Raw genomic sequence first — 27,905 nt, 5'->3', positions numbered from 1 at the left:
TAAAAATGTAAATTACAATCACGTAAAATTGTGATATGGCTCAAAATGTCTAAAGATATTGAGAACTATGTAAGAAATTGGGAAACTTGTAAATTCAATATGCCAGCTAACCCAGAAGAGACTCTTGTACCCCATAAAACACCAGAAAGGGGGCGTCCATAAATTACGTGAGACATTTTTTTAGGATTTTTCGACTCCCCACCCTCCTGATGAGATTTCGTAAGATTTTTCTTTACTACCTCCCCCATTCTCACTTGAGATAATGTGTTTTTGGCTGTGAAATTCATTGGATTTGAAAAAAATACAAAAAAAAACAATTTGCTCTATAACTTTTATTAAAGACTAGTATACAATTGTGATTTGAGAATATTGCCTTAGTTTAAAATCACTGTGATGAAATTAAATAATAAATACTTCAAAGTAAATTAATAAGAGATTATTCTAATTCAGTCCATGGAGACTCGTGATTGAGCCACTCCAAACCGTTGTCGCTTGCAGACAGAAGCTCAGTCTCTCATCTTGTAACAATACGCGATGGTCGCAATTTAAGTGTTTGCACAGCTCGTGCACGATGAGCCGCACGTCGACGTTCTGCAACTTTTGTGATAGATGCGAAATAGATTCCACATGTATTGCAGCATCTCTTTTCTATATCGTGACGTAAACTTGGACAATAGAGGTCATCATAAGGCATGCTTGTGAAGGTGTGTAATGGTTGAATAGGCAGGCAGTGGCGAATTAAGAATGGTGCAAATGTTTTTCCATTATGCTGTTCAGGATCCGGAATCGCCGGATGTCCATTAACTTGAATGGGATATGGAGGTAATAAAAAAAGATCATGTAAAGAACTCCGACGCGGACTGCAGCACTGCTGATCATCGCATTTTACAACCTAAAATAATAATTATTTTTGATTATTTATAAAGATGCATTTGTCGGCATGGATGCTTGTTAAAAAAATATTTTAGAAAAATCGTAATTTTGTTTACCAAAAGTAAATATTGACTCTCTCTAAAATGCTCGGTGTACCATTCATCAGCAGGAAAATCTGGAACATTAGAAATGTCGTTTGGGTCGATGTAATTAGCAATAGCTTCGTGTCTATCAATGCACATTGCGGACCATATTTCTGCTTTTTTGAAGTTATTTTTTTTTAAATCATTAATTGTTTTACCGAAGAGTCAAGATGTGTATCAAAAGGGTCATGGAGAAGAACAACACCTGATAGTTCTCGGCTAAGTCGAGCCATGCGTCTCTACTCTATTGAAAGCACTTCTGCCGGGGGCATTATTCCCAATGAATATTGCGTCAAATTCATATTTTTTAAATGCTGTATAGAATGTGCAATTACTTACCGATATCGCGGGTTCTCATCGGGACCGCCATCGTTCGAAATAATAAGGACAGGCTTGACTTTATCATCTTCGTTTTTCATTAATTTACCAAAAGGCTGAAGAGTTAAGAGAGTGTCCAAGTCTTCAGCGTGACTAGTTGCAGTCGAAGACGAGTGCTTACTACTTCGGATTACTATATATGTTGGTCCACTATATGAGACTGCTTCTGACCGCCTATTGAGCTACTCTGCGGAGTTCGGGCTGGTGCGACAAACACCATTGTGTAAAATTTCGCATATATTTTTATTCTAGAAAAATTTCTTACTTCAATTTAACTTTACTTTCACACATTTTACAAGGTTTTCTATTGAAAAAAAAAATACGTGATATTTGTTAAAACCCCCCTCTCCCCAAGTGAGATCTGGAAAGATTTAACTTGACCCCCTCCCCCCCCTTGAACACCTCACGTAATTTATGGACGGACGCCACCAAAGACCATGGCAAATATTATTTTCTGACTTTTGATTATCAGTCCAAAAGCTATTTGATAATTGTTGACAGCTACTCTCATTGGTTGAAAGTTTTTCCTACCCAAAATAAAACAGCTTTTACTATGATTAAGCATTGTAAGGATTTTTTTTCTAAATTTGGTGTTCCTGATATCTTCTATGCTGATAATGTTCCCTATAACAGTATAGAATTTAGAAATTTTACTAAATCATGGAATTTTGATTTGGAGTTTTCTATCCTTTTTTATCACAAGTCAAATAGTTTTGTAGAGAAGATGAATATCTCTAAAAACATGCTTAAAAAAATGAAACGTCTAGATGAACTATCGTAGTATTTACTTGAATATCTAGATACTCTTCTACCTACCTAGTTAGCATATGCTCCCATCCAATTATTTTTAAATCGCCTTGTGAAGATGGAACTTCCTATTACTTTAGAAAAACTTCTTCCCACAATTATTAATACAAAAAAATCTCATAAAAACTTGGAGCACATTTCTGAAACAACTCAAAAGAAGTATAATAAAACCGCTAAAAAATTTGCCACCTTTGTAAATGATTCAAAATGTTTTGTTTTAAAAAAACAATTCTTGGAATGAAGGAAAGATAGTGAAAAAATATAATGAGAGATATTATCTCATTAAAGATGAGAATGGGAAAACATTTAGAAGAAACAGGAAGCTTGTTAATAAAACAAATTTACCTGTGAACATTATAATTTGTTTGATGACTTATTATATGAAATAACTCATTTTACTCTTGAAACTGCAAACTTTCATAACATTATAAATGTTGAATACTTTCTGAGACAGATTCGTCTGATGATTATCTAAGCAGTTATGAGTTTGAACAATCTGTAGTCGTAAACTTGCCAAGTAAATTGATAGTTCATCAGGAATAAAATCGTCAGATTTCACCATTTTCCAACTGTTGTGGACTAATTTGTGGTGATCTTCCCACAGTGAAAATTTATCTTCTAGTTTTTCAGAATGACCAGAATGAATAAATTTGAAATTCAATTCCATTAATTTAATAACATAGTGACAACAGGTAACAGTAACAATTACAGAAAGATCCAGACTAATAATAATTAGATGATGAATAGATTTTCTAATTTCATCCATATTTACGCGAATTCAGAGATAAGTAAGATGTAGATGGATAAATAAACAATGTGTGTGTTACAGGTAAAATAATTTACTAATCTCATAATTACTGACAAATATTTAGGTATTCTGTCATTCAGAAAATTATGAAATTTGCTGTTACTCTTGTTGACATCTTATTAAAAATAAACTACAACATAATTACATCCTTACTTACCTCAGCCCGATCGAAAAGGTTAGGTTAGGTGTTGAGATTTTATTGTAATGAGTAGGTATATTAATATACAATTATACACTATTCATTCTTATTTCGAATTCGTTCCACAAAACCAAATGCAATTTAATGTTTTCAAGTTTAGAAAAACAGTTTTTTTAGCACGCTTTTATTAGTTATTGTCGCTGTCTGACACACATGCGCAGTGATACCATCATCACCATACCATCATCAGTCATAGGAACATCATTTCTGATTTTCTGAAGAAGGCAGTACTCTTCTCACGACACGTTGTTAACTATTTTAAATTGAAAACAAAGAATTAGAAATAAAAGATTTTAGGTAAAATATTAGTGATCAAACGTCTATGTTTTTATGAAATGAACTGGTTATGGTCGATTCGATGTTTTATGAAAAAACATCGATTCATCGAGTATATCGATAGCATTTCAAAAAATCGGAACGATTCGTTGTATCGCATATTGTAAACATCGATGTTTTCGATGCATCGATTTATATCGAATATCCCTAGTCCTGTCAAGAGATAAGAAAAGAAGATAGCACAGTGATAAAAAACATGGTAGCTTGAAAACCTGATAATGAAAGTGCTAATAAATAAAACTACTAGTAAATAAATATAGTTTTAATAAAACATATAAAAACAAGAAATTGAACAATAAACAACGAAACAACATGAAACGATTGACTTGTATGCAAAATACAGGAATGAAGTTGGTACTTTCAATTAAAAATGGTTAAAATTATGAAGCTGAAGAAAGCCACAGAGTTTAAAAATATTAGCATCCAAATAACACCAACATTATGAATTAGTGAAAGTTAGTAGGAAGAAGCTTCACAACATTATGCGGATAACCAGAATAAAACAGGTAAACCTTCCTATATTTAGTATCCTCATGATGTGAGTAAAATCAAGATGTTAGGTTAGTTGGTGTTAGCTAATAAAATTGAGAATTAAATGAAAAATAGGCTATCGAAGAGAAAATTAAAATAATTTATAAATAAACAATTATAATTGGATATTTATTGTTCAATAGTGACAAAAAAATTGTTATTGATTGTGATAGGGATGCTAACTTGAAGGTGGATTGTAAATCAGTTTCTTTTGTTTAACAAATTAATTCTAAACATTCATTTATTGCGAACCTTCAAATAACTCCTAATAAATAAAATGAAAAATTGAGGAATAAAAACATTTTTTTCTGGAGTTGTATTAGATTAGCCCATATTGTATTATCAATTTAAATCTGTTTATATAACTGATGGAAAATAATCTATATCCAATTGATATATGAAATAAAAAAGGTTCTATTAGCAGCTGTTTTCAGTATGGCTGAGGATTTGGATACTTTTGCTGGTTTTTACTGTATTTCTACTCTGTTGTTAAGGCAATCAGGGAAGTGAGTGGCATAGTGTATGTAACTAAACTAGCACAGTTGTGATCATTAAAACACCATGAATACCCTTTCATATTATATTTTAATAATGTAATCAATTCTTTTCTGCTAGCTTATAATACCTCAATATTGCTTCTAGAAAACATGCTTACGTTTTATGATATAAAGTAAATAGGTACTTGAATTGCAAAAATAATGAACATATTAATTAAGTGAATCATTGCCTTTAAACTGTTAATGTAACAGTGTTTATAAATGTTATCTCTGCTTCTTGTGAAAATTGATAGTTTGATGAATTTAAACAGAAGTAAACTTTATAGTTCAATATAATTATCAACTTATTTTCAACTAATTTTATATTATATTTAATGTCCACCAAAATGGATAAATGGGTGAAATATGAAAAAACACAAAAGAGAAGGGTAATATAAAGGTGGCTATTTATTTATTCAGTACAGTGAAGACATATGAGGGTAGTAGTGTATTGTTGTATTCACAATAGTTACGTTGTACTCAATATTATTCTTTAGCTTGGTTAATAAATTATAACATACATATATCACTTACATTGTCAGTAAGGTGATTGATAGTAATGGTATATAGATCTCATTAACCCGAGGTTCTCTTTTCTGTTTTTGTTGATTCAAAATTACATTTGAAATCTTTCTGAGTATTGAATATTTCTTGTAGAAAATTGTGGGAAAGGGCGAAAATTGTAGAATGATTTAATGAATATGAGAGGTTTTGGAATACCTTAATAGATGTGGTATTAGCTTAATTTATCAATTGTATTTATTTAGGCTTTCCTTATTACATGTTGTAGCTGATGTTTATTATGTGAATCTATTACATCTATTTACAAACGTGTGTGATTGGATTTTGAAATGGGATTTTATCCGTTATTGACTAATATTCTTTCAGTATTATTATAGAGTGGTTCTGATAGTCAATTTGAAAATATTTGTTATACATTTTTTCATTGAAAATAGCAGTGTCGAAAAAATGCAGTAGAATTTTTAAAAAAAGTGTATTATTCCAAAAGGAAACAGCAGAATTTAAAAACATTTATTATTTCAAAAGGAAACAGCAGAAACAAGTGATGCATACTATTTATAGTAATAATTAGGTTCGGTGGGTGTACAAGAAGAGAAGTTGCCAATTCGAGAAACTTATGAGAATGGGGACTTGGTTGGAACGCAGTTCATTATTATGAAACCCTAGCATTATTAATACATACACCACAAGAGAAATAGGGTGCAAAAGTTGCCCAAGAAGAATTGGGTTCAAGTAATGATGAGGTAACCGACTGGAAAAATTATTTTAGGGAATTGTTGCAAGAACCCAAAAAAATCATATAAATTGATGAGTCCTGTTTATTCACAAATGATATAAAATTGAGGACGCATCACTAGGTGTTTGTGGGAATTTGTCAAGAGAATGGGAAATGTTTTTGTTTGCCGTGCCTTTCAGGAGAAAAAAAGTGTGGCTTTATATTATTCGCCAGTACTTAGAACCCGGAACTACTATTATGTCTGATGTGTGGAATTCTAATACCAAAACTACAAAAGTAGAAGATGAATTTTATACACTTCACTGTTAATCAGTTCACTGTTAATACAGAAACTGGAGCACATACATAAAGAGCAAAGAGAAGGTACAAGTACGAATTAGTAACATATCGGAATATGCTAGATTCGAAAAATCAGAGCAATTATTACGAAACTCTTAAAATCGAAGGAAAATGATACTTTTTCATAGAAAATAAAGTAACAGACCTATCAGTCTTATATAAAACTAATACTCATTCTTATTATAATCTTTATAAAAACAAAATTAGAATGTATGGAAAGTTCTTACATTGGCTTACCTGCAGTCATTTAAACTGATCTTATAATAATCTTAGAATTGCCGATGATTGGCGCTTTCTAAAAGTGAAGCTAATATATTAACAATGAAAACGTATCATTAAATAAACTAGGTAAAAATCTAACAATTAACAACACTACTGGTTCAAAACGAATCCCCGTTGGATGCGGGAAATCCAACATCAGGGTCGTTGATCTGTAAATGAAGAGCGTGAGTTTCTAGGCGGACAAATAATTGGACCAGTTGTTGGAATGAGATAGTTAATTAAGAAAAATATTTATACTTGTGAAAAAACGAATTGTCTTTTCTTTTAGAAAATATACCCCTACTTAGTCATTTGTAGTGACATGTTCTTACAATCTGATGATTGCCCGGCATATTATTCCATATATGTTGTGCATTTTTTAGATCAAACGTACCCTGATAGGTGGATAGGACAAGTTTATTTATTTGGCCATCCAGATCTTCAGACCTAACTAGACTTTTATTTGTGGGGCCAAATAAAAGATCTTTTTTACACCGGGAACCTAACCAAAACCGAGCATTTGTGATCATCTTGTCCCTTGTAAAGATGTGAGTTTTTATTTTCAAGTTATGTTTGGTTTCTATTTGAAAAGTTTGAGAGGTGAGTGGGAAGAAATTTGAAGTTTCTCCCAAAAACAAGCTTGTAGCGTGGTTGAATGATAATTGATTGTATTTTTAGAATCAATGTATAAATCAGAATGTTTAGTATTTTCCCTCAAATTCTGCTTTTTTTTCTGCCATCTCGTTTGATTTTAGATAACTTCGTCTGAACACCTCATGCTCAAAGATCCATAATTTTTGATTTTTTATTAATAAAATGATTTATAAACTCAGCTTCATAGATTGAACGGAGATACTCAGGCTTTCGGAAATTTTATAATAATATGTTCTTTTATTTCACGAGGTAGGTCTCTCAATATATTTTGAAATAAACAACTTCTCCATATTACTTAATCCTTTGGTGTTATCGGCATTACTTTTACATTTTTCTGATGTACCAATATTAAATAATTTAAGTCTGTGTCTAAGTTTATTACCCAATTTTCAATTCAATAAAGATATCATGATATCGTACTGTTCCAAATTTAACCTAATATTTGAAGTTTTAGATGGGTTTATTCTTATGATTCTTAGAAAAATTGTTAAAGTCTTTTCATTACTTTCAAAAATCACAGTTCCACTAAAAATATATTTATGAAAGTGTCACACCTTTGTGAAATAGGAAGTAGCTTCGTCTGAATTTGACATAAAAATCGTCCCTATGTTAATATTTGACTTACTAATAATACGAATTAACACGTTTTATTATCGTAACAGTGATGGCTTATTAACTATCATCTAATTTATCACTCAATTTTCAATAATGGGTAATTTCTATAATATTTCTCATATGATTAGACATTAGCTGAATCAAGTTCGATATGGTTTCTTTTGTGATGTTGAGCCACTTTTCCTCTAGTGCGCTCTGAGGTCGAGAGCTGAGGCGCAAAATTTAGCACGATTTTGGGGTTTCTCCATTTATTTGTTTTCCACACATTCCACTTATTCAAATCTAGTAAGATAATAGAACATACCCTGTTGGCTCCAATGTTCACTGCAAATTATAATGTGCAAATAAGTAGACTTATGGATAAAGAATAAAATTGTCATAGCAACTTTTGAAGATGGCATTTTCATACTAGGAAGTCGTGAAAATCCAGCTACAACATCCAAGGTGCTACGAGGGTATTTAAATGATGTCTAAATATGAATCAAATTCCCAAAGTGACCTGAACAGTTTTACTCACCAATTTCGTTGAAAAACAAACAAATATCACAACTACAAATTACATATGGACTTGAAACTAATTTGGAAAGAACTTTTATTTAAAAAAAAACAGGATCTATAGTGGTTATTTGATAGAAAATCTGAAATACTACCGGAAAACAAGCTTCTGCTATACCAAACTATCTTCGAATCCATTTGGATGTATGGATGTACTTGAAAATCACATTAATTTCCTTCCAGACTCCAAAATACAAGATCAATGAAAAGGAATTGCCCGACTGACTTAAGAAATGGTTAAAATGGACTGGAGAAGTCATTAACACGATAGATAGGAGCAAAAAATGGATTCACTATGTAAAAATCAAGTTCATTTCCTCCAAGAACTCCATATCCCAAGGAATCGAAAAAGAATTGACCTGTTGGCTTAAGAAATGGTTAATATGGATTAGAAAAGTCCTTATCACGATAGATGAGAGCAAAAAATGGATTCACTATGTTAATTTGGTGATAACCTTTGTACCGTTTCTTATTTCTAAGGATCAGACATCCATTAATTTTTGGATTCTATTTTTAAAATTTACTATAACATTATATCGTCTGCAAATATTATAGACCGGGATCCCTCGCCCTTTTTCGTAAGTGATTACTAACAAGCTAATTTTTCGTCAGTAGCTTCATTTTGACGAGACGCCCAACATTAGCTAGTACAAAAATTTCGTAAGTGGTAGCTAACAGGGGTAATGAGAACATAATTTGTTGATTTAGTGGTTATCAAAAATTCATTACTAACTGGTTTTTTTATTTATAATTCTTATAATAATAATCTAAATTAGCCGAAAAAATATTTGTCCTACAAAATGCTAGGTTTGATCAACGAGGTCCCATTTTTGCAACATGTACTATTTACGAGGTCATGAAAAATTATTACTAACCAGCTGATTTTTTTTTTGTTGGTTAGTTAATAATTATATAATTTAACGCCCACATTGTCCTACACATTACGTGGAACGTTTTTCTAGTCCGACACTCTTAGGTTGTAGTACAAATACTAGATGTAAAAATAATTAGTATCAAGTTGAAACTTCGTGAGTAGCTTCGTTTCAATGAGACGCCCAAGAATTTCCTTTACGAAAATGCTCGATTGTGGTAGCTAACAGGGGTAATGAGGACATAATTTGTTGATTTAGTGGTTATCAAAAATTTATTACTAACTGGTTTTTTAATTTATAATTCTTATAATAATAATCTAAAGTAGCCGAAAAAATATTTGTCCTACAAAATGCTAGGTTTGATCAACGAGGTCCCATTTTTGCAACATGTACTATTTACGAGGTCATGAAAAATTATTACTAACCAGCTGATTTTTTTTTTGTTGGTTAGTTAATAATTATATAATTTAACGCCCACATTGTCCTACACATTACGTGGAACGTTTTTCTAGTCCGACACTCTTAGGTTGTAGTACAAATACTAGATGTAAAAATAATTAGTATCAAGTTGAAACTTCGTGAGTAGCTTCGTTTCAATGAGACGCCCAAGAATTTCCTTTACGAAAATGCTCGATTGTGGTAGCTAACAGGGGTAATGAGGACATAATTTGTTGATTTAGTGGTTATCAAAAATTTATTACTAACTGGTTTTTTAATTTATAATTCTTATAATAATAATCTAAAGTAGCCGAAAAAATATTTGTCCTACAAAATGCTAGGTTTGATCAACGAGGTCCCATTTTTGCAACATGTACTATTTACGAGGTCATGAAAAATTATTACTAACCAGCTGATTTTTTTTTTGTTGGTTAGTTAATAATTATATAATTTAACGCCCACATTGTCCTACAAATTGCATGGTATATTTTGCTGATCCTCCAATGGAATTTGAAATTCATAACAATAAAAATCTATTCATTCTGTACATTTTTCTATTGGAGTTTAGTTATATTAGTACGCATGCGCGTACTGATATAACTAAAGAGAGTCAAAGAAATTAAAATGCAAAGAGATGTTTTTGGCCGTTTACTTTATGCATCAGTAGAAAATAAAATTGATATAGAAAAAGCATTAAGTTATCCTCTAGCTCCTGTTCCTTTTTCACTCTGTCATACTAATGGATCGATATGCAAGACCCCTAAATCTGTGATTATTAATGAATTACTAGAATATCAAACCGAAATTGAAAATCCTCCAGAAGCAGACATTCACTTAATTGATGGATTTTATTTATTACATACGCTGAAAAACGTTCCAAACAGATATGGTAAAATCTCGAAACATATATTACAAATACTTACATATAATAAAAAAGAAGTACATATTATATTTGACAAGTACAAAAAACCCAGTATCAAAGATTTTGAACATGATCTGAGAGGTGAAGAGGATACACAGTATGACGTCATACGTAGAGACAATAATCGTCCTGCGGATTTCTGCAAATTATTGAGGAGTAGCAACTTTAAAGAAAAATTTGTCGAATTTTTAATTGAAGATTGGACAAGAGATGAATTTTTTACCTTGATTGAAGGGAAGACTGTTAAACTTAATTATGATCAATGTTACACTTATGAGGTGTCTAGTGATAATAAAATAAAAAGAATTATTGATTATAATCTTTCTTGTTATCATGAAGAAGCTGACACCAAAATTGTGTACCATGTTTGTCAATTTAATCGTAACTATCGTGTGCAGATACATTGTACAGATTCTGATATACCAATAATAATGTTGGCTAATTTCAAGTATTTAAAAGATGAAATACAAGTAATAATTAATTTAAGCACAAATAAAAAAAAAATGTACCTGAACATAAATGAAATTTATGCCAAGCTTGGAGATCAATTATCGTGTTCATTTGCTATATGCCATATTTTTACAGGAAATGATTACAATCCCGCTTTTTTCCGTAAAGGAAAAAAAAGACCTTTCAGTATTTTTAAGAAAAATAAAAATTTTCAAGAGGCTTTTATTCAACTCCTACGAAGTGATCATACAGTATTAACAACGTCAAATGAAATAGTTCGAATTATTGAAGAGTATGTATGTAGAGTGTACTCATTAAAAACCAAAAATGATATCAACAGAGGACGGTATGAACTATTTGAAAAAGGCTATAGATCAAAAGGTGGAAGTGAAAAAGTATTAAAAAAAAATATTATAGGATATGATCCTTCCAGTTTGCCACCAACAAAACAAGAATTGTTGCAACAAATTAAAAGAACGGTATTCATCAGCAATGTATGGTGTAATGCACACATGCGGTGCCCCACAGATAAAGTACCTGAAAATTATGGATGGACAATAATTGATGGTAAATACGAGTATTATTGGTTTGATGGTCCTCAAAGCCCATCCTTTGAAGAATTATCTTCTCAATTGCAAGGTACCCTATTAATATTATTGAAATTTGGTTTTTAATTTTTCGGCGACATTAATTAATTTTTTCATATTATTACAGATTTAGATACCACGGAAGATCAGAATGAAGAAGATACTGATGAAGATGAGGAGAGTGATGCCAGTAGTGAGGATGAATGTTTTTCTGATGAGTCAGATGAAAATTAATTACTTTTTTTATATAAAAATATCTACTTTTTCATGTATGTTACATAATAAAGTTGATTTATTTCAATAAATATATTTTCACTTTACCTCATGTTGCACATAGGAAAAAGGAAAATTACGATTATTGTAGGACTACGGATGCATACCAGTTTTTTTGTAGGACATTGTTTTATTCGGATAAAAAACACACTAATGTATCACGTGATACTTTTGTCCTACAGTTACTAATAAAAAAAATGGTCCTGTGGTATGGACAACTTAGGAGTCTAGGACTAGAAAAACGTTCCACGTAATGTGTAGGACAATGTGGGCGTTAAATTATATAATTATTAACTAACCAACAAAAAAAAAATCAGCTGGTTAGTAATAATTTTTCATGACCTCGTAAATAGTACATGTTGCAAAAATGGGACCTCGTTGATCAAACCTAGCATTTTGTAGGACAAATATTTTTTCGGCTAATTTAGATTATTATTATAAGAATTATAAATAAAAAAACCAGTTAGTAATGAATTTTTGATAACCACTAAATCAACAAATTATGTTCTCATTACCCCTGTTAGCTACCACTTACGAAATTTTTGTACTAGCTAATGTTGGGCGTCTCGTCAAAATGAAGCTACTGACGAAAAATTAGCTTGTTAGTAATCACTTACGAAAAAGGGCGAGGGATCCCGGTCTATTAGCATTTTTATAGGTTATGTTTTTATGTTCAATTCTATTCAGATCTTCACATTTTTTAAATATATTTGAATCTATCTCCCCTAGGAGTGACCATCACAAATGATATTGCGGGACACGTATTTTTCAAAGAAAATAGAAAAAAAAGCCAATCTGTAAACAAATAATACAATAAGTTATTGTGTTGATATTTCGGCGAGCCATACATAAAATTATATTAGTATTAATACAAATAAATACCAAAAACTTGGGAGTTAACATTTTAAACAGAATTTATTATTATTATAAAATAACTTGTAGTATTTAATAATTTCACTATTTAGTCATTTAGTGAGATATTTGTTTCTCGAATTTTCACTAAGCTTTTGTAAATCAGTAGAAATGCTTGTATTTTCAGATTTCTCAAAAGTGAAAACAATACTATTTGCTCGTATATGTTTTTCTAAGCTGCCAAACTCTCCCAGGCAGGCCGCGGGTTCGCCATCCCTAGCCAAAGAACACCTCTGAGATGACGAGGAGGCACTCCATTATGTTAGAAACAAAGAAATCTAAACAAAATGAGTATTTACATATTGTAGTCTATGAGTTCTTAGCCTAACAGAATAATTTAATAGAATAAAACCAATATTATATCATTAGAAAACCAGTATATACAAAGTGACTCATTTTATTTTCTCAGCATGTTGATACCAACGCAACGGTTGTAATAAAAACATTTTCCTACTTTCCTCACATCGATGGTCAATATATATTTGCCTTTATCTGGCAATAAAAAAAATAATTGAAAATTGTCAAATATTGTAGGGGATATCTCGTTTAAAATATACAATTTTTTATATTATTTGGAACTACATTTGGCATTTGCTGGTCTGTCGACGATATTATATAACCAAAATGCGCTACTCTATTTCACAGGTTAACATATTTACGTGTGTACTCTGTATTTAACTATTGCACATTGTAGAAAGTGAAGGTAATAAAATATGTGATTACTATATACATTTTTCTTCCAATACAAACTTAGAGGTATTTATTTAATGAACAGGACAAAATTTTTAAATAAATATTTTTTTAAACACATCTAAAGGCTTAGTAGCTGAGCATAAATAAAGAAAGTGTTTTTTTAGGTCTTTCCAATATTGAAATGCCCAATATTTTGAATGTCAACTACAATTCATTGATGGAAACACAAATAATAATGAAAGAAAATTTGTAGGATGCGACTTCAAATTATTGTATTCTTTATTTGACAGGAAAATGATTTTTCTATACTCAGTTGAAGAGTAGTAGTATAGGAGCTATTAACGTTTTTGAGAGAGAATTCCAGGTCAGTTGATTTTTTGATATGTCCTTCTTACTCGGTTAGAGTCTGGGCTACCTGGCTAGCAGTAGCAGTTGCGTTTGTTAATGCGCATCCTACCTGTACAAGTAATAATCCTGAATTTTTTAATAATTATTGAACGAGTAATTTTTAAAGTTTTGTCTTTAGATAGGTCTCCCAGACATACATTTTTTATTGCCAGACATTTTCAGTGCGCAAATTTTTTATTTCTTAAAATCAAAAATTCAAAACATTTCAGAATATACGTATTTTTTATATTGTTTTCTTTGAAGATAAAATAGTGTAAAGATAATTGAAATGAATGAAAAAAATGAAAAACTCATGTAAAGTATTGCCGTATGATGCTAGTAGTCAGAGAGAAAGAGAAAGAGTTGTAGAATATGATCAAGAATGAGACAGAAAATAATTTCAAAAGTACGTTACTTACATTCGTTCTATTCAGAACAAATTTATTTATAAGAAATTCAAAGATTGGAACAGAAATAAAATTGGAATAAAGTTCAATTAGAGAGAAGAAAATTGAAAAATGCGTCCGTCATTAACGTTTTAAAATTTATTGAATTTATTGAAAATAAAATTTGATTTTTCTAACATTTAAAAGGCCCAACTTTACCTATTCTCAAAAATGCTGGCGTGTACTTACATCCAGTAAGCACCTGGAAACATGGTATAGCTTTCTATAAAGAGACACCAAGGATTCGGTACAGTTCATTTACGTTGATGTATCGCTGATGATTGCCTACACCCATATTTTTCCAAATTTTTGAAAGATGCGTTTAAATGATCCATATTTCCCAGAAGTATAATTTAAATATCGGAGTCTGAACAGCATATAACAAATTCTGCGTCTAAATCAATTTGACAAATGTGGAAAATAATTCTAGAATCAGCTCAGTCATTTTGCCACATCGGCATTTATAGTTGGTTCTAAAGTGAGATCTATTGGTTCTCATGAGTTCTCTTGACTCCAAAATATCCTTTATTAAAATCATCTTCTAGTCCGGGATAGGTTTTACTGACATTATTCAAATTATCTGAATATTTTACTCAATATCGAGTGTAATTAAGTTGATTAATCAATTGATTGGGATAATCAATATTCGTGTTGGTGATAAATGTTCTGAATAACAATTCCCATCTTCTTAGTTCAATTCGCTATGGGAATTATTATCGATGTTTTGGGAAATCTCCACAGTATCATGTCAAGTTTCTTTTCCGTCCAAGGTGTCAATGGCAACACCAGGGCACAGTGAGGAATTTATAATGATGTCTGGCGGACAAACTTGATACCTTTGTAACGATGCAATTGTTGCTTCTGTTTCCAATTGTTATAATAGAAATCTTTAGCTTTTAGTATATGGACAGTTTTAGAGGAAAGATATGAAAAGAAAGGCATTCCGGGCCAGTTAATTCTAAGAAGAAAACTAATGTCTATGAAACTTCAAGATAGTAGCAAATTAGAAAAGTTTTTGTCTGATTTTGATGAAACCATAAGACAATTAAATGCTACAGGCGCAGACATGAAAGAGCAAGATATTGTTTATAGTTTATTACTTGCTATGCCGAAAGAGTTTGAAACCGTAATAACCATATTAGAGAACATACCACCAGAAGATCTAACAATAAGTTTAGCAAAAACTAAATTAAGAGCTGAAGTTGAAAGAAAAAGTGCATTGTATGAAGCCAATAGCGAAAGCAGAAATTATCAGCAAGATAGTGTAAACTCATCAGCTTATAGTCCAGGTGTATGTTATACTTGTGGACAAAGAGGTGATTATAGGAAAAATTGTCGAAATCAGAGAGGAGGAAACAGAGGTTCAAGCAGAGACAGTTTTATTGGAGGTCAAAGTAGTTTTCGGGGTTATGGGAATTTTAGAGGAAATTTTCAAGGAAATGGTTATAGAGAAGGATTTGGTTACAGAGGAAGAGGATATAAAGAAACAAGCTATAGAAGAAATTATGACCATGAGTATCGGGACAGTAACAATAAGGGAGCAAACTATATGGAAAATGAAGAAGGAACTGAACTTGATGAGGTACAAGATGGACAAGGTATTTGTTTTTTGTCAAATTTAAACTCTAATTTAGAAGATTGTTACCAAACTGTAAGTAACCAAAATTTAGTATTTTATATCGATTCAGGGTGTACTGATCATTTAGTAAATGATAAAATGTATTTTCATGATTTTATGAAGTTGAAAAAACCCATTAAAATAGCGGTTGCAAAAAACAACAATAACATGGAAGCCATTGGAGTAGGAAATATTGAAGTTTTTAGTGAGGTCAATGTAAAAGAAATCAAATGTAAAATTAAAAATGTTCTGTATGTCCCAAATTTAAGGCGAAATCTATTGACTGTAAAAAGGTTAGAAAGTGTAAATGTAAAAGTTGTTTTTGAAAAAGGGAAGGTACTAATGTATAGCAAAAAAAAATTAATCGGAATTGGTTATAGAAACAATTTATATGAAATATCCTTTAAAGTAAACAATGTAGAGTCTTTAAATATTGAAAATGAAAATGATGAAATAAAATTGTGGCATCAAAGATTAGGTCATGTATGTAATGCAAATTTAGAGAAATTAATTAAAAATAATTTGGTAACTGGTATAAAAAATCTCAAAATAGGTAAAGTTGATTTTTGTGAATCTTGCGTAAAGGGTAAAATGACCAGGTTGAATTTTGGAACGCGCACAAGAGCTAAACGATTACTTGAGATAGTGCACACAGATGTTGCAGGACCAATAACTCCAATTAGTCACGAACAAGGCAAGTACTTTGTAACTTTCATAGATGACTATTCAAATTTTGTTTACGTTTATGTAATAAGAGCTAAGAGTGGAGTGTATGAATGTTTCCGAGAATATGTGAGAATGGTTCAGGCTAAGTTTAATTTAAAATTAGCTACATTGAGATGTGACAATGGAAGGGAATACATTACAAATGAAATAAAGCAATTTTGCAGGGAGAATGGGACATTTATTGACTATACAACACCTTACAGTCCTGAACAAAATGGTAAGGCAGAACGCTTTAATAGAAGTTTGGTGGACAAAGCAAGGACCATGATGCAAGACGCTAATATTCCTAAAGAATTTTGGAGCGAAGCAGTTCGAGTAGCAGCATACGTTCTAAATAGAAGCCCAAGTAGTGCTTTACAAGTTACTCCGGCTGAAATATGGAATGGGAAGAAACCGGACATTAGTAATTTAAGAGTTTTTGGATCTACAGCATATTGCCACATTCCAAAACAATTTAGAAAAAAATTTGATTCTAAAGCAAAGAAGTGTATGATGATTGGATACACAATGACAAGGTACAGATTATGGGATATCATGGAACAGAAAGTAGTCATTGCAAGATATGTAATGTTTAATGAGAGCGAATTTTATTTTAAAAATGAAGGAATGGAGTTGAAGGAAAATGGAAAACTTGATAGCAAAAATGCAATAATAGAAGAAAGTGACGATGAACAAGAAGAAGTAAAACAAATACAAGAAGAGATACAGGTATTACAAGAAGATGATTTACAAGACAGAGGACAAGAAATACAAGAAAAACGAACCAGGCGAAAACCTAACAGATATAATGAGTTTGAAATGTATATGGCCTTCGATGCAATGTCATATGTTGAGAATGTACCCGAAACAGTGGAAGACTTGACTGATAGAAGAGACAAGGACTTATGGATGGAAGCGATGAAAAGAGAAATAAGTTCAATAGAGAAAAATAAAACTTGGATAGAAGCACCAATGCCCAAGAATGCAGAAATACTAAGTACAAAGTGGGTATTTGCTAAGAAGCCTTTAGAAGAACAAATAAATGACAGAGATAAAGGAATTTTGGAAATAAATCAAGAAAGATATTTACAGGGAATTTTGAAAAGGTTTAATTTTGAAAATTCTAAACCATGTTCAACTCCAATAGACCCAAAATTTAGAATAGATCTAAACAAAAATGATACAAATGGAAACAAGCCAGTAAGAGAATTGATTGGGTGTTTGATGTTTTTAATGTTAGGGTCAAGACCAGACATCAGTTTCACAGTAAACTACTTTAGTAGATTTCAAGAAAGAAATTCAGAAGAAATTTGGATTGGACTAAAAAGGCTGTTAAGTTATTTAAAAGGAACATTAAAGGCAAGATTAAAGTATGAAAGGAGAATGAATGAATTACCATTGAGCTGTTATGTAGATTCGGATTGGGCAGGAGACGTGAATGACAGAAGATCAGTGTCGGGGTACGTTATTAAAGTTTTTGGTAATACAGTATTGTGGGTAACCAGAAAGCAAAACTGTTGCATTGTCCAGTACTGAAGCGGAGTTGATAGCTTTATGTGCTGCTGTCCAGGATTCTTTGTGGTTAAAAAGATTGTTGCTAGATATGAATCTTGATGTGAATTTTTTTAAAGTATTTGAAGATAATCAGGGTTGTATTGCACTTGTTAAAAATCCTGAGAATAATAAACGTGTCAAACACATAGACATAAAATATAACTTTATTCATGAGAATGTAAAAAATGATTGTATTGTCCTTGAATATATAAATACAAAATGTCAGTTAGCAGACATATTAACAAAAGGATTGCAAAAACCACAATTTTACTCAAATTGTAAACAATTAGGTTTAGATTTTGAAACGAGAGAGGGTTAATTTTATTCTATTTGTTAATTTCATGTAATATAGGTGATATTTTGAATATGATTGTATATTAATTTATAGACTCTATAAGATGCGCATTAAGAGAGGGTGTTATAATAGAAATCTTTAGGAGTTATTTTAAGTTAATGCTTTCTTATAGAGATGGCGCTTGATTTGTAGAAATAGTAGTTTAATGTTCTATGTACATAGTTTTGTTTTTGTAGTTGATTATTATTGAGAAAAGTAAGGTTAAGTTAATATATGGTTTTACTGGGTTTTTAGCACATGGTTGGTTTTGTAATATATAAGTGATAGATGATGTATATATATGAAGATGTAAATAAAATGTATATAAAGACCTAGATTGATTTTAATCAACACTGCTGTGTAACAAATAACAACACTTCTAGAGTAGTGTAGTTACAGCAATGTCCTAATCTATTTGAAATATTTATTTTTTTTACTGCTTGTTGGACTTTTCATCGTCGTACCAAGAGTAATACGTTACCCAAAAAAATGCATCAGCAGCAATGTGATGAAAATAAAATTTACATTCTCAAAGTAGTAAATAATAGTCTGTTATTTCCTGAATGTCCTCCAAAAATCGGGTCAGTGTGATATCTTTCTAGGATCTGCGTTATTTCTTCTTTCGTTTCCATTACTTTTGGAACGTTATATAAACTTATTTGTATATTTTTCAATTTTACTTTCTTCTATAAGTTCTTTAATTGTGCACTTTGTAAAAATATAATCATTTTCATAAATCGTCATTTTCTCTATTCCATACTTTATCGACAGTTTATCGAGTTTCTCCAACGTTCGTCCTAAATCGAAGTTGTGTTTCCCTGCCGGTAACAGTTCGCTAAATTTTATTCTGTTTGTGATCTGTACGCTCATCCTTAGTGAGACACGGTTATTTTCAAAATGTAGGATAGGCGCTTCTAAATTATTTAATACTTTGATTACTGAAAGTTTTTCTACTGGCTTTTCTTCAACCTCTTTTCTATGTGCATGATCCTTTTCTCCTTTAGTTTTCCCGTTTCTAGTTTGTGCTCTTGTGATGGCTAATATGTGAGAGTTATATATAACTTAACTTTTAATTAACTGGAACCGTGTTTTTAAAAACCAACTTTATTTCTGACATAAATTCTATCAACAACTTCAATTACAAGACTGATATTATTCATTACAGTCGAGATATAAATAATCTTTTAGTAAACACAAGCTAAGCAATTCTACAATAAAATAAGTTCTTAATCAGCACAATATATTGTTCACCTAAGGGCAATGGCGTAGGTGACACCTCCCCCTTTAGAAGGAAGCTTCTCCTGGAAGCTGGATCCCATCTTCTGTTGCCTGCGGGTGATTCTTACTTGTCCTTCCTGAATGTTTCCTCTTATACATAATCCACAAGAAGGCCAATATCAATACTATATAAAGAAGAATAGTCCAAATACTGGGAATGTGAAAATTAGTGTTTCCCGTGAATATTGGCGTTACCTGTTGATTTGGAATATCCTTTAATTTTAACCCTTTTAAATCAATCTTCATTGGAGAAACGTGTAATTGATTTAATTTCAAATTTAATTCATTTATTACAAAAGGTTGTCCAAATGTATTTTGTTGAAATATTAACTCTTGGTTCCTAAATATAATTTTACATGATGAATTTTCTATTAAATAAATGCCTTTAAGAGTTCTCACTTCAGTTTCTTGCTTACATTTTATGATTAATTTTTCTTCTACAGGAAATATTGCCAAAAATTGATTTATCTCCGGAATAATTTCAATGTGTTTCTTAATTATTTCAAATTTGGTATATTGACAATATGTAGAATTTCCTGTTAGCAATATGTTTTCTTCGCATCCATAATTATTATTGTGTTGCAAATGGTTAGGACATTGAAAAATATTGCCGCGAGTACCAATGTAATTTAGAGGTTTAATGACATTATTTGATTTAAGTAAAAATTTTGAATTAGGTATTAATGTTACGTATTCTGATTTAATTTCTGTAGGTATAGGTAACATATAAAAAAGATTAAATAAAATATCATAGGTAATGGGTATCGATAAAAAATATTGTACAGGGTGCGGCAGCATAACTTCCTTTTTTCAAAAGTTAATAAAACTTATTGTATGAATCAGAAAATTTTTATTCGTTTTTTATAATACAGGCACATACATAAAGTTTTGTTTTACTGAGTTTTGAAGATCAAATCAGTTAGGTGACGTCCCCCATTCTCCATACACTGAGTAAACCGATTTCTGGCGTTTGTTATGACTCTTGCCAGCATAGCAGGCGTTATGTTGGCAATTTCTTCCTGGATGTTCGTCTTCAAATCTTGTAGGGTCCTTGGACGGTTCACATACACACGGGATTTCAAAAAACCCCATAGGAAATAATCACAAGGGGTCAAATCGGGAGAGCGGGCTGGCCACTCCAAATCGCCCTTAATTGAGATAAGGCGCTCTGGGAAGTGTTCCCTCAAAACAGCCATCGATGTTCTTGAAGTGTGTGCCGTTGCTCCGTCTTGTTGGAACCAAGTGTCCCCTAAGTCCAACTCATTTAGCCGTGGGAAAAAAAATTCCTGTAACATGTTTACATACCGGTGCGAATTCACTGTCACTGTGACTTCATTTTCCTCAAAGAACCAGGGACCAATAATTCCACGTGAGTAAATTGCACACCACACTGTGACTTTAGGTGAATGCAAAGGCCGTTGATGCAATTGTCGAGGATTGGTATCAGCCCAGTAGCGCATGTTTTGTTTGTTTACGGATCCACACAAATGAAAATGGGCTTCATCACTAAAAAAAACAATAGCGTCCTCAGGAACGACTTCCAGAAAAACCTCACACGCGTTCCTCCGAGAATTGAAGTCACGTTCAGAAAGTTCCTGCACAATTGCCATCTTGTATGGATGAAAATGAAGATCATCATGAAGTATTCTCCTCACAGAACGATCGGAAAGTCCAAGGGCAGACGCATGTTTGCGCGCAGAACGCCGTGGTGATCGCAACACTGAAGTTCTAACTAACTCAATGTTCTCCGGTGATCTAATGGGCCGAGGGACTCCAGTTCTTCGTCTTGTCACACTTGCAGTTTGTCTGAACGTAGTGACCCACGTAACAATTGATTTCCGGTCCGGGACAGGGGCCAAGGGGGCTAAATTAAAGCGATTCCGAAAGGCGCGCTGGGCTGCGATCACAGAACATCCGCTCGAAAAGTAAATCTCAACGGCAAACGCACGCTCCTCACTGTTCCAACGCATGATGGCGACTGAACTGTGCCGGGACAAAACTTTATAGTCCCCCCTCTCGAACGAGACCACTAGCACTCCGTTACGACATCTACCGACTAAATGGCGAACTTTTTAAAAAAGGAAGTTATGCTGCCGCACCCTGTATTTGGTTATTTTCTACTTTACAAACTACGTCTATGACGGCTTCAAATTCTAAAATATTTTTATGTTTTAATTCAAAGAGTAATTCCGCTTGGTAGTAATAATGCACTTTTTGCAACTATACAAATAAATCGTGAGATTTTATAATACTTGGATGTAATGTTCTAAGTTTACAGAAGGTCGAGGAATTTTCAACCGTTTCTAAAAAGTCTTGAATTACATTGAATGCGATAAGAAGTTCGTTTAATAACTTTCAAATATTTAATATTTTCCGCATTTGCTTGAAAATCTAGAATATCTCTTATCTCAAATATTTTCGTTTTTAATAATTTTTCATTATACTGAATGTCCTGAATTGTCTTATTAAAATTATCAATTACTTGGCGACTAACAGAATATTGCATTCTTATTTGATTTTGCAGGTTCTCTTGGATTTGTTTTAAATGTTCCATAATTGAATTAATTCTTTCTCCATCTTCAGAGTCAAAGTTTCATGTAATTGTTTTTACTATTGATCCAAGACCGTTAATTAACCCTCTCTTTGGTCTATCTAAGGTAGAATGAATATTAATGTTATCAAATTTTTCTTCTATATTATTCCTAGTGTACTCTATTATATTTACAATATTTTCTGTCCGAAAGGTAGTCTCGTGAACTGTAATGAACCTTTTTCTGTGCTGAAGGATGTGCATTTTTTAGAAGATTTTAATGTTTCTCGTATTGATTTCAACATTCTCATAATTTGTGTTTAAAATTCAAACATATGGATTTTTACTTGAAATGATTGCTCTAGCTAAAAATACTCCCTTTGCTATCTCTTGATGTTCTACTATTTTTTCTTTTCTTAACCTTTTGAAATTTTCTGCCAACCTGTATACTTCACATCTCGGTGGTATAGCTAATGTGTCATATGCTGGGTTTTCAAAAATTTGGTCAGATACTGGGATTCTATTTTTGCTCCTTATATGCAATTGCTAATTGCTTGTTAATGTAAAGAATTATATTAATTTTTCCTAACGTTGTAGCTAATCCTGGCATTATTATACCCTTAATGCTTATTTTTTGATTAGTCTGAATTAATTGTTGAGGAAAATTTTGTGATATTTCAATTAATGAAATGTCTGCTCCTGTATCTAAGATAAAGTTGCAGGTGTTATCTGAGATATTAGTCTGCATTTCTACAAAAGTGATAAGTCAAGCGTATAAATTGAATAATTATCTAAAATCGTGGATTTATCATTTGTTCTACCCTTCAAAACCCCAACTGTTGATTCTCATTTACGGTTTCACTCTTTACCTCACACATTCTGACATTATTGTTATATCTTTGGTCTGTGTTGTTGCCTTGTGTCCTTTAGGCGTGTTATATTGTCTTTCAAAGCGGTTGTATCTATTTTCCTTGGGCACATAGTTGTTTTTGTTTGCGTTAGCGCCATTACTGTATCTGTGGAACTTTTCTTTTGGTATCGCCCTTGATAATTATTATTTCTGCTGAAATTTCTTGAACGGTAATAGTTTTGATTACCCTTATAATACAGTACTTGCTGATTTGTCATTTTATCTACTGAAACCAATTTCCTAATTATTTCTTTTGTTGATTGGAAGTTACCAGCTGCGATTAGTGTCTTGGTCGATTCGGATGTGACGTTTGTCATTATTGATTTTATTGCCGCCTCCGTCGTGTATTTTTGCGCTAAGTTCTCCGGCATTCCTTCGGATATGTACGCTGTTTGCAGGTTTTCTGTCAACTTTTCAAGTTCTGTGGCGTAACTGTTAATATCTTTTCCGGTTTGTTTTAGTTTATTCAGTTTTGCTAACAGGAGACTGGGATTAACTCCTTTGATTCCACTTTTCAACTTTCGGCTTATTTCCTCTAATGCCGTTTCTGTAGTTATTAAATTTCTTGCTTTCCTGTAAGTCTTGTTTTAACAATTGCTACAGCATTTGTTTCGTTTCCCTGTATGTTCAATTGCAGAAGCTCCAATGCGTCTAAAAATGATTGCAATTTGCTGGCTTCTCCGCTGAATTCTGTTGGTAAAATTCTGCTAGCTAAATTAAAAAAATTCATTCATACTCAACGCCATTTCACCTTGTATATTGTTTTTAATACTTCACCCTTTAGTTCTTGCAAAATTGAGTGTTGTAATGAGATCTGATAATTTAATATTTCAAATATTCGTGATATTTTATCTTGAATCTCATCAAAATATAGTTTGCATAATTCTTGATGACATATATTTAAATTTTTTCTTATTAAATTATTAATTGAATTAATTAATTAAATTGTTAATATTAATTATTAAGAATAAAATTATTATAAGAGCTTACTGAATTACTAATTACGTCCCTATGTATTTCGGGATTCTTTGGAACCTCTTTTTTTAAGACTCTTACTTTGTCTATTTATATCTTCCACTATTTCTTTTAGCTATATATCAAATTCTTCTCAAGTTAATGACATTAATTAAGTTTAGTGTGTCTCGGCTCGTTTTAGTATAATCGTACAATACATAAATACATAAAATATAGATATGGGATATAACCATGTAACCTTAGTATAGACATAAATATTAAAAATGTAAGAATATAGACACATAAAGAATAAGAATATATATAACCATAAATTACACGTACAACTTATCATACACGAATTTCGTAGAAGTACTTACATTTTTTATACACTTAGGGTTGCGACTGGTGCCTTTAGACCTCAGGTATCTTCTGTGTGTTTTCCAGACGGACCATACCAGTTTCAGGATTAGAACGATCACTATTATGTACATTAGCTCTGTCATTTGATTCATTGATTGTTCCTCCTAGACTATGAAATTTTTATTTACGGCTCCGTTGTCTTGGACTTCTTGTTTTGATGATTTGCCTCCCATTTTGTTTCTTAATTGAGAATGTTTTTTCTGAATCAGTTAGTTTACTTAACCAATGTATGTTGTTCAGGATCATTAGTAGCCTTGTGTTTCGCAGGATCGCCATGTGTTGTTGGGGTATTTGGTCAGGAACAGTAATAATAAAAACATACAAAAATCACTGAGTGTTTATTACGTTAACATAGTACTTACAGCTAAGCCTTTTGACACTAAATACACTTTTCTATAATAAAACCACCCTAATATACTAAGTCGACGAACTACCATGTCGAAAAATCATGTTTCCATTAATATTCTCTCTTTCGTATGAAGTGTCAGCAATATATATGTGTTTTTATGGTTATTATGTACTCGACAAGGCTGGTATTGTTTACCTCTAATGAAGTGAACACGATCTGTATTTGTTTCTAAACACGTACTGTTTTTAAATTCCTTCGGGTAATTTTAATAATTTAAAATATAAATCTTGTTATGACCTTTTTGAGACACGTTAGTTCGTTTAATAATAATATCTAAATTATTTTATTAAATTTTTAAATTACTTATCAATTATGTAATTAATTAAAAATATATATAATCAGATATAGATTCAGTACACTTTGTTTCTGGATCGTAGAAATGTACCCAAGTCTCATCCATAGTAACAATTAGTTTTAAGAAGTTTACATCTTTTTCAAATCGAGCACAGATCAAACGCAACGCTCTACCCTTCCACGCTTCTTGTCAACATTCAAACATTTGGGGATCCATTTTGCAGCAATTTTTCATGTCCAAATTGACGTAAACTATATAATGAACGCGTTCGTATGAAATATTCAGTGCTGCAGATATCCGTTTTAGCCCAATTCAACGATCTGATAAAATCATGTCATGAACTGCATTGATATTTTCGGGGATTGACACAGAAACTGGCCTTCCCGATCGGTCATTATCTTCAAAAGAAAATTTACCTCTTTTGAAGCTTGCAGTCCAATTTTTCACGGTAGCATACGAAGGACATTGATTACCAAGAGTATTAGGCATATCTTCGTAAATCTGCTTACCTCTTAACCCTTTTAATTAATAATTGGAAATTTTTTTTGGAGACCATTGTGTTTGCCATTCATATTGACACCGTTATCCTGGCCTCTCATGTCAGCAATATTAATATCCATTTCTTTCAAATAATTCAATTAAAAATCGGATAATCCCTAGCCAGTAGTATTTGTAACTGGGCAAAATCCTAAAAAATGTTCTCGAATTTCTATACTTTTTGAATTGTCATTAATGAAAACGAACCTAACAATAATCGTTATCTGGTGGCTAATATCAGGTGTACAATCAAGAGTAATTGAAAAATATTTACAATATTTTAAGATTTCAATAATAGTTCTCTTTACTTCTCCTATCAGGAAACTTGATTCATTTTGTATTTTATTGTCCAAATAGTGTGGCATTTTTTTGCTATCTTTTTGAACCTTATGTTCGGCCATTACGTTATCAAATTTTGCAATTGTCTCCATAAGTTTAAAAAAATTGCCGTTACCTTTTTTGAAAAGTGTTTGAGTGTCCATCTTTTATTTTCCATTTGAATTAAATTTTGATTAAAAGAGTCGACCGTAAAACTTTTCTCAATTGATTTCTTCAAAGCAACCCATTTTCTAACACTCTCAAAATGCCTTTACTTGTTTCATGCCTTTCTAAATTTCGAGACAAATGTTGTTGATACTTTAAATAATTTTCAACAAAAACAAAAACAAAAAACTTTTTCATTACAAGTTAATTTTTTTTCTTTTTCGAAATAGGTTGCGCTAAAAGATCTATTTGAATAATTTACTAAATATACAAAATTTTTTAGTTGTACTGGTCCTAAATCTAAAATTGACATTCTAATATTATCTGCTAATACCCGCGGCCATTTAATAATTTCTTATTTACCTTAAGAATATCTTCACTAAATATCAAAATCAAATATTGAAAATGTGGGTGGGTCTTGGCTACATGGAGGTTGTGGTTCTTTATTGCTCCTGGACATAAAAAATTTTTTTAATGATACAGCTAATCGTTTTTTGCCTTTCTCTTTTTCTAACTTCCTTTTTTGGTATTGTGAACCAGAAAGTTTCTTTCGACCATCAAACATCTAAATAATTGAACTATGATAAAAAAATTTGACAAATTGTCTAATATAAAATAATTAAAACCTACCGTTCAGTCCGTTCACAATCACTGAATAAAAATAAATCAAATAGACGCTGATCTCTTTCCCTAATTCGTAATATCGCAATCTTTACTCTTTGGTTTTCAACTAATCAACTTAAATTTAAAAAAGTTAAAAAAAGGCTAGATAAACACGAAAACACGGCAATAATATTTTTTTCTTTTGCCTGGATATTACCTTAAAATTATTTTCTTAAAATATTTTTGAATTTTTTTCTCGAGAAAATTATTAGTTATTAAACTAATTTCAGTCTGAGGCTGAAGTTTCTGCTCATAGTTCAATATATCGCATAGAGATGACAACAATACACAATTTTTTTAAAAACTTCCTATTTCAAATTTTTTTATTGATATTACGATTTTTTTGTTAAGAAGTATGTGGAATGTCTGAAACTATTTTATTATACTAATTTGAATAATTTAATTCACACAAATGATGATTTTTTTTTTATTTGCGGATTTAAAATGAGGAATTTTCTGTAACAACTCTTCTTGATTGAGTTTCTCCATTCACTCAATGATTTTTTGGAAAAGTTTTTTATCATTAGACGAATGAAGAATTTGTTGTACACCTTTATTCTGTTTACGATCTTTATTGCAGTAAAAACAAACATTATTAATTGTGGAACTGTTTCAATATCTTCAATGTTATGTCAGAAATATCATGAAAAACATTAGTTTCGTTAATACTTAAATCACAAGTCGAGCTGATAGCAACATCTAATGTTGACGACTATCTAAACTTGGAGCAACATCTTCTGAAAGTACCGCACTGTTGAAACAATAATTAGGATGTCTTGACATGCACTAGTTATTTGAATTTTTAGCAACATGTTCTGGTATTATTTCACTATTTATACTCAGTTCAGAATCTCCTGATGTTTAACTATTTAATCCCGAAGAAACAACCTTACATGCGATTTCATTGTTTGAGTCTCGTCTTTCGCAATAGTTCTACTAATA

At 31.5% G+C, this 27,905-nt stretch overlaps 1 long non-coding RNA gene across 2 annotated transcripts; it reads right to left on the bottom strand.

Annotated features, from left to right (window-relative positions):
• Positions 1-317: 317 nt before the first annotated feature.
• On the bottom strand, positions 318-25,042 carry LOC130449667 (uncharacterized). Of its 2 annotated transcripts, XR_008910484.1 has the most exons (4): positions 24,939-25,024; positions 24,534-24,829; positions 1,356-3,461; positions 318-892 (listed from the first exon to the last, which is right to left on the bottom strand). It is a non-coding gene; the product is annotated as an uncharacterized LOC130449667 (long non-coding RNA). The 2 variants fall into 2 exon arrangements; XR_008910483.1 differs by having other exon boundaries at positions 24,534-25,042.
• Between the last annotated feature and the right edge of the window lie 2,863 nt (positions 25,043-27,905).

Source organism: Diorhabda sublineata, chromosome 10, assembly GCF_026230105.1.
Source record: "Diorhabda sublineata isolate icDioSubl1.1 chromosome 10, icDioSubl1.1, whole genome shotgun sequence".
In the NCBI taxonomy this organism is placed as follows: Eukaryota; Metazoa; Arthropoda; class Insecta; order Coleoptera; family Chrysomelidae; genus Diorhabda; species Diorhabda sublineata.
Note: the sequence above shows the minus strand (reverse complement) of the source record. Positions and strands in the feature narration are given on the sequence as shown.